This window comes from Mastomys coucha, unplaced genomic scaffold (genome assembly GCF_008632895.1).
Source record: "Mastomys coucha isolate ucsf_1 unplaced genomic scaffold, UCSF_Mcou_1 pScaffold1, whole genome shotgun sequence".
In the NCBI taxonomy this organism is placed as follows: Eukaryota; Metazoa; Chordata; class Mammalia; order Rodentia; family Muridae; genus Mastomys; species Mastomys coucha.
Window position 1 is genome coordinate 52,819,241 of NW_022196891.1, and position 7,790 is coordinate 52,827,030.

Below are 7,790 nucleotides of genomic sequence, written 5' to 3' on the forward strand. Positions count from 1 at the left end.
AGAGAGAGAGAGGAGAATGTGAGTCTCACTTACAGATCCTGCTAGCCTGACTATAATTCACTCTGTGGCCCCCGCCTCCCTACTGCACAGGCCTTTGCCCCACCCCATCTCCTTACCTCTGAGTTTCTCCTGTTTTCTCTGCTCTCCTGATCCTTAACACAGTCTGAATCCAGAGCTGATCTTTTTCCCCAGTGTTTAGCGCAGGGACAGAGAGTAGCCGTGCCAAGACGAGCTCCCAGCCAGCTCCCTCCCTTTCCAGATAGTGACTTACTTTCTGGAAAAGACTAGCTGCTGCCAGCATTATTACTGTCAAGATTTTATTTTTAATTTGCCCAAAAAGAAATATTAAAAGATTAGTGGGCCCTGCCATTACTCTCATCACTTTTTCTTTTGTGCATTTATATATTCAACAGATAGTTCCTGGTTGCCTACAGGGTAGGCAACATGCTTACAGGCTTACAGGCAACATAAAGCCTGTCTTTGTATGCACTAGTATTTAAAGGTAGAAATGCCTACGAAAGAGACCACCTAAGGACTGTTACCCTGACCTTCTAGAAATGTCCTGGTGTTCTTCCCCCTGTGCCTGCTGGTCAGACGTGTAAGAGAACCTCCTGGAACAGGGGCATCAGGAAGTGTTGAGGCAGCTGTTCATTTATGTTGGGAAGCCCTTGCTGTCTGTTGTCATTCTAAAGATGACTGATGGCAGTCCTCTCTTCCTCATGGTGCAGTGCATATCCACTCCCCGGCAATCTGAATTCCTCCTTTCCAATATTTTCTCTTTTGTTGTTCAGTTATCTTACTGTCCAGTCTGATGTCTGGCTTCCCCTGGTCTCTCCTTCTCTTTCCTGTCTTGTTTGTTAGTTTGCTTGTTTTAAAGAAGATACTGTCTTGCAACAGATGTTCTGGTCCTCCGGCTCTTTCTGTTTTTATGCTCCCTCTTCTTCTTTCCTCGGGCCTTAGGTCTAGGGATCATGTGGTAAATGTGTTAACTGGGAGTAGGCACTGCAATGACCAGTGGCTTTCTGTATTTTGACCCAGTATGGCTTTTGTAACAGGCTCTGTCTGCTACAAAATGAAGCTGCTTTGATGAGGGGGCAGAGCTGCGCTTTTCTGTGACTATAAGTGTTTAGAATACAGTTAGAAATTACACTGACTTAAGAAAGTTGAAATAGTAGGTTCTCCTTCAGAGCCGTTGGTCTCGCCAGCCATGGATGGTTGGGTAAGTTACAGTATGAGGCATGAATTCCTTCCTACTGGATGGGTAAGTCCACTTAGGTGGCTGTTGGTCTCCACCACAGTAAATGCTACTGTTGTACCCCAGAATATCATTGGTGTGGTTTATAAGCATTTATAGTTGGATAAGGCTATTGATCGCTCTTCTGCTTTGGCAGCTTACATCACTCCTGATATTTTGAGGGCTAGTCCTCAGGAAAGAGGCTTCTAGGTCAAATCCAGTGGATTTCTGCAAGTCCTGTTAGGTCTAACGTGCACGGTGTTGTCAACGATAGGGACTTACTTACCTACAGCCTCTGAGAGGCAACCCAAGGTACAGCAATTGTCTGTATTGTTGGGGCATCATGGACTTCCCTGACCAGCAGCTCTGAAGAGGGTTTCCTGGTACTAATGGGGTTTTGGTTTGGGGGTTTTGTTTGTTTGTTTGTTTGTTTGTTTTTGTTAATCTGTGGTTTGGGGAATGAGTGTGGTCACCCCAAGTAGTGTAGCTTAAAATACATGTATGTATATTCACACATTTTTAATTATGTATTTTTTAAGATTTATTAATGTATTTTATGTGTATGAGTACACTGTAGCTGTTTTCAGACACACCAGAAGAGGGCATAGACCCCATTACAGATGGTTGTGAGCCACCATGTGGTTGCTAGGGAGTTGAACTCAGGACCTCTGGAAGAGCAGTCAATGCTCTTAACCACTGAGCCGTCTCTCCAGCCCCCCACACATGTTTTTATATATAGATATTATATATTATGGGTAATTTTAAGTAAGTGTAAAATAACATCATTCCCTATGTTTTTTTTTTCAAATATTCTTGTTCATTCTCCTTCCCTCTCCACCCCGCCCCATAAGTTTCCTTCGCTATCCCCCTCCCATTTTTCCTTTTTCCACCTTCATAGCAACTGAGTCCTAGCAGTCCCTCTCTAGAGTTCCTTTCCCTAATTGAGATACAGTGCATGGGGAGGAATAGTTCAGCACTAGTTGTACTTCCACAGCACCTGGGTTCCATTCTACTGTGTGTTATAAAGGCAAAGTGTGGCCTTCTCCGCTCAGCTGAAATCTTCCATAAAATGAGCAATTCATTATTTATAGCATGCTTAACTCAGTCCTTCTCTGCTGTTGTCTCTTTGCCGGGTACTTAGTGCGAAAGCCCAGGAAAGTCAGTCAAACTGGTTTTCCTTCAAATAGCTTATTCTCCTTTAATCTTATTTAACTTTTATTATTATTATATGAAGAAGTTTGGGTATATCAAATTAAAGTATGTCATAGTCCTTGCTTTCAGAGAGCAGAGGATGACCTACAATCACAAAAAAATATAAGAAAAAGATGAAGAAGATTGGGGAGAGTCTTAAAGCTCAAGATTCTCTTTTATTTTCTAAAAAGAGAGTTGCAGGTATAATGTACTATAGATGCAATGTTCTATGAGTGTACTGTGGTGTACTGTTCTATAAATGTACTATAGATTCAGTGTTCTATGAGTGTACTGTGGGTGTAGTGTTCTATAAGCATACTATAGGTGCAATGTTCTATAAGATGTAGTGTTCTATAGAAGTATTGTTCTAGAAGAGAGGGCAACCAGATCAAAAGGAGCTTCCATGACTCAGCAGCATTTTGAAAGTGATGGTAAATAAGAATTGTGAACATGATGGCTGCATTTCTTGCTTGATTTGGGAGTGTGGGTATTCAAAGTCCATACTTCGTCGTTCATTTCTGTTCTGTGTGGAGCTTGCCTGTGTGGACAGGAAATGAGGGGGTGTGCGTAGCGTGGGATGCATGTGCTTTTCTACCTGTATAGTTTCCACTTTAGGCATTGATGGGTTTTGATTCATTTAGCATTACTCTGTTATTTTTGTTTACTTTTAATCCAACTGAGTAGTTTTATTTTACCCTAATGTATCATCTGTTACAAAGATTTCAAACATGTGACCAGTTCTAATGTATTGGAATAGATTTGGCTGTTCTTTATAATAACTCCATATTTATTACATTTGAACATTTCCCTTAAGCTAAAACAGAAAGGAAAAACATAAATAACCATGACAAACAGCTTTCTTCTGGTGTGGTCATTTGAAATGAAACAACCAAAAATTTAATCAGTTTAAATCTAGAAAAATTAGCTGATATAAGTTGTAAAGCAAATGAGTAAGAACTGCCACTTACTCATTCTTGACATTCGATTCCATTTATTCTTTCTAATATATTTAAAACAGAATATCTATAAAGACCAATGTTTGAGTTGTTCTTTCCTTTTCTGAGGATATGCTTTAATCTAAACTCATGTTAACAAGTAGATATAAATAATGTTTTATTTGATCCTCATAATTATAATAGTTTATTATGGCATGAGTGATTTAAAGTAATTGTTAATAGTGATTAAAAAAAACTAAACAGGCTTTGTATTAGTGTAGGCCATAATCATTCCAAATAAGTTCATAATGGATTATGTTTTGAGTGCTTATTATTTGCTAGATATACAAAAAAAAATGGATAAAAGAACAACTTACATTTGAGTCTCTAAAGGTTACAGCTAGGTAACTATCTTTCTCATTTCACCCAAATACCTATCTCCCTTAGGTATAAGGTACTTAGATGTACAAGTAATTCAGAGTTTAAGAAAATTCTTTTCTTAAGACTTCTTCTTGCCAGGCGGTGGTGGTTCATGCCTTTAATCCCAGCACTTGAAAGGCAGAGGCAGGCGGATTTCTGAGTTCGAGGACAGCCTGGTCTACAGAGTGAGTTTGAGGACAGCAGGGCTCCACAGAGAAACCCTGTCTCGAAAACAACAACAACAACAAAAAAGACTGCTTCTTTTCTCTAATACTGTTGGAAGGCAGAAAATAGAATTACAAGACAGCCCAGTTGGTCTTCTGTCTTTCTATTCCCCCTTTGCCAATCAATTTTACGAGTAGAGTCATGGCTCTCATGTGCGTGTCCTTGCTCTAATTGATTTCTAGGTGGGCATGTGCCTTAAGTTAAAAGGGAAAAAAAAAATCTCAATATTTCGTATTAAGCACCAAGGCACTTCAACCAGCAACATCTGAACTCTAAGCCTCTAATTAGGCATGGCGACCTACAGAATACATCAGCCAAGGAATGGGTCAGGAGGTGAGGATCAGCTATTGTGCTCATACTTGCAAGCAGTCATTCATTTACAAATAACATTTTAGTTGGCATTGTATTAGAAACAACTAGTTAACTGGATGGTATTTGTGCACGTATACATTGTATTTAAATTTGTAGAAAGTGCAAGTGATTTTATAGTAACTATTTTTAAATTGATATGAATAATTTAAAATTTCTCTAAATAATAACTATAAAGAAAAATTATAACCATACATTGTGTTAGCCTCCAAGGTAACTTCTCACTTTTTTCTTACAGAGACATGCACATTTTAATTCCCAATTGGGATCACCATGTATGTGATTTCATAATTTAATTACATCACAGCTTTTTATATACATATATACAGTCGTTTCTGATGGGACTGGAGAGATGGCTCAGCTACCCTTCCGGAGGACCTGAGTTCCCAGCACCCACAATGGTCTGCTCACAGCTTCCTAAGACTCCAGGTGCAGGGGTCTGATGTCTTCTTTCAGCACGCACGCGCGCACACACACACACACACACACACACACACACACACACACACACACACAAACATAAATAAAAACTATAAGATTCAGTGTATCTAGTTTTATGTTGAGGTTCTTGATCCACTTGGACTTGAGCTTTGTACAAGGTGACAAATACGGATCTATTTTCATTTTTCTACATACCAGCTGCCAGTTAGACCAGCACCATTTATTGAAGATACTTTCTTTTGTCTATTGTATATTTTTGGCTTCTTTGTCAAAGTTGAAGTGTCCATAAGTGTGTGGTTTTATTTCGGGGTCTTCAGTTCCATTCCATTGATCAACATGTCTGTCTCTGTACCAATACCATGCAGTTTTTATCACGCCCAGTGCCGTTTACTCAGCTGGGTCGCACGCCATCTTGGCATCTTTCCCAGTGTCCAGTCTTCTAAAATATCCAAAGTAGTACCAAAACCACTCTACTGAGTTACTCTGATTTGTTTTCTTCCAGAGCACGTGTGAGTGTGTGTGTGTGTACTGGCTAGTTTTGTGTGTCGACTTGATACAAGCTAGAGTCATCAGAGAGAAAGGAGCGGCCATGAGATCCAGCTGTAAGACATTTTCTCAATTAGTGGTCAAGGCGGAGGGGCCAGCCCATTGTGGGTGGTGCCATCCCTGTGCTGGTGGTCCTGGGTTCTTTAAGAAAGCAGGCTAAGCAAACCATGTGGAACAAGCCAGTAAGCAGCACCTTTCCATGGCATCCTCCTGCCATCTGCATCCTCCTGCCTTCAGGTTCCAGCCCTAAGATCTGAAAGTGTGAGCTGGTCGAGTAAACTCTTTCCTCCCCAACTTGTCTTTTGGTGTTCTGTCACAGCAATAGAAACCGTAAGACTGAGTGTGTGTGTGTGTGTGTGTGTGTGTGTGTGTGTGTGTGTGTGTGTGTAGCTACCTATTTATGTTCATTATAGATTAAAAGAAATTAATTCTCTCTTCCAATTGAGGGTCTGAACTTTTGATATGTTTAAACACAGTAATTAAACATGAAAGTTTGCCCAAATAGCAAGATAATGTTCTCTCTCACCTCTCTCCCCACCCGCCTCTTTCTCTCTCATTCCCAGATTTTTTTATTTTGTTTGTTTGTTTGTTTGTTTTTGGACAGGGTCTCACTATGTAGCCTTGGCTGGCTTGGAACTCACTGTATAGAAAATGTTGGCATCAAACTCACAGAGATCCACCTGCCTCTGCCTCCTGAGTGCTGGGATTAAAGGCTTACACCAAACCCATCATACACCCTCCTTTTTTGAGACAGAATCTCACCCTGTAGCCCTGACTCATTTGGCATTTACTGTGTAGCCCAGACTGACCCTGAGCTTAAAGCAGTCCTGCCTCAGCCTCCCAAGTACTAGAATGGCAGTTGTATGCTGCCCTGTCTAACTGAGAACTATACTGTGTGAAAAATTTAATGATGGGGGAAAAAGTAAAGTCCTAATATCATAGAAAACTCAAGAATCCTTCCTGGATTCCTTGTTTTGTTAGGCATTTGTACTGAAACTATAAAAGTAAGTGTAGATCCATCAGGCTGTACGAACATTTTCAGTGCCTAACATTGAAAACTAGCAGGATAGATTTGAGTCTGACTAGTTCTGCTCTTTCCAATTGGTCTTAGCTATTCCCAGACCAGATAAAATTTTCTGGCATGAGACTCTGGCTCCACATTGTCATCACTCTGACCCTGTCCATAGACCCCAGCACCACTCCTCACTCTGGGGCACAGTGACATGACTGTATAAGTTACTGTTCTGTTGCTGTGATTGAAACACCCTGACCAAAGCTGCTCACGGAGTTTCCTACTCAGTCCTGTGGCTCCAGACGGAGAAGAGGCCCTCCTCAAGGACTGGCCCAGGGCAAGCCTGGAGCAGCTGGAACAGGATCATGAGTAAAGACTAGTTACTCAAGCCTACTTTCAGGGATGACTTCTCTACCAAGGCTGTACCACCTACCTAAGCCTTCCCAGCAGCAGAACCAATGGAGGCCTAAAGCGATGCCCAAGAGACCACACTGGTGACCTTCTGTGCTCCTTATTTGTGGTTGCTGTGTCCTATATTTACTGTTCTTAGAGTTTATTATCTTTATTATTGTAGGCAGGCATCCCAGACTCAGTCTTGGTGGCACCCTGGCCGAATGTACCCTGTCCCGGTCCCTAGTTACTTCCTTCGTGTGTCGACTCGCCCACTCACATGCCCCTCACCTCTCAATCCTTTGAGAAGCACACACACACACACACACACACAGTCCCTGGGAGGACACACACACACAGTCCCTAGGAGGACACACACACACACAGTCCCTGGGAGGACACACACACACACACACACACACAATCCCTAGGAGGACACACACACACAATCCCTAGGAGGACACACACACACACACACACACACACTACACTGCCCCGGCTTGCTTCCCCGCCTCCGCCAGCCGCCATGCTTGCGGGTTTCTAGGTGCTAAAAAACCCTTAAGAAATGACTCGTCTTCTTTCTTACTTCCTGTCCAGATCAGTGAATGATTTCCCCATGGTAGCTTCTTGCATTGCATTAAAGATGCCCAGAGCCAGAACTTTTGGAGTTAAACCCCAGCCCCACAGTAAGTGGGCAGACAGGAATATAGTATTCAAGAACAGTTTAATACTAGTTCAACTGTCACCCTTTCTGTGGCAGAACCATTGTCATAGGCACAGGCTCTGCATTCAGGGCAGCTACCAAACCCTGCCCTTACCTGTACCTCTGGTCGTTTGTTACCTGTATTCTTTCTGCGGACGGCTCTCAGTCTAAAAGGTAACACTGCTTACAAGTAGCAATCTGTTCCATTGGTTTACATATATGCTAAGAATAGCTTGGGTTTAAAGAAAAAAAAACTGGAATATCTCACTTCCTTCGTGATCTATAGGAGGTCTTGGGTTTTTGGGGGTTGTTTTTTTTTTTTTT

The 7,790-nt window shown here is 41.7% G+C and overlaps 1 protein-coding gene across 2 annotated transcripts in view; it reads left to right on the plus strand.

Moving 5' to 3' along the window:
- Acbd6 (acyl-CoA binding domain containing 6) overlaps window positions 1-7,790 on the plus strand; it is a 142,596-nt gene that overhangs the window by 122,221 nt on the left and 12,585 nt on the right. The window lies entirely within an intron of this gene.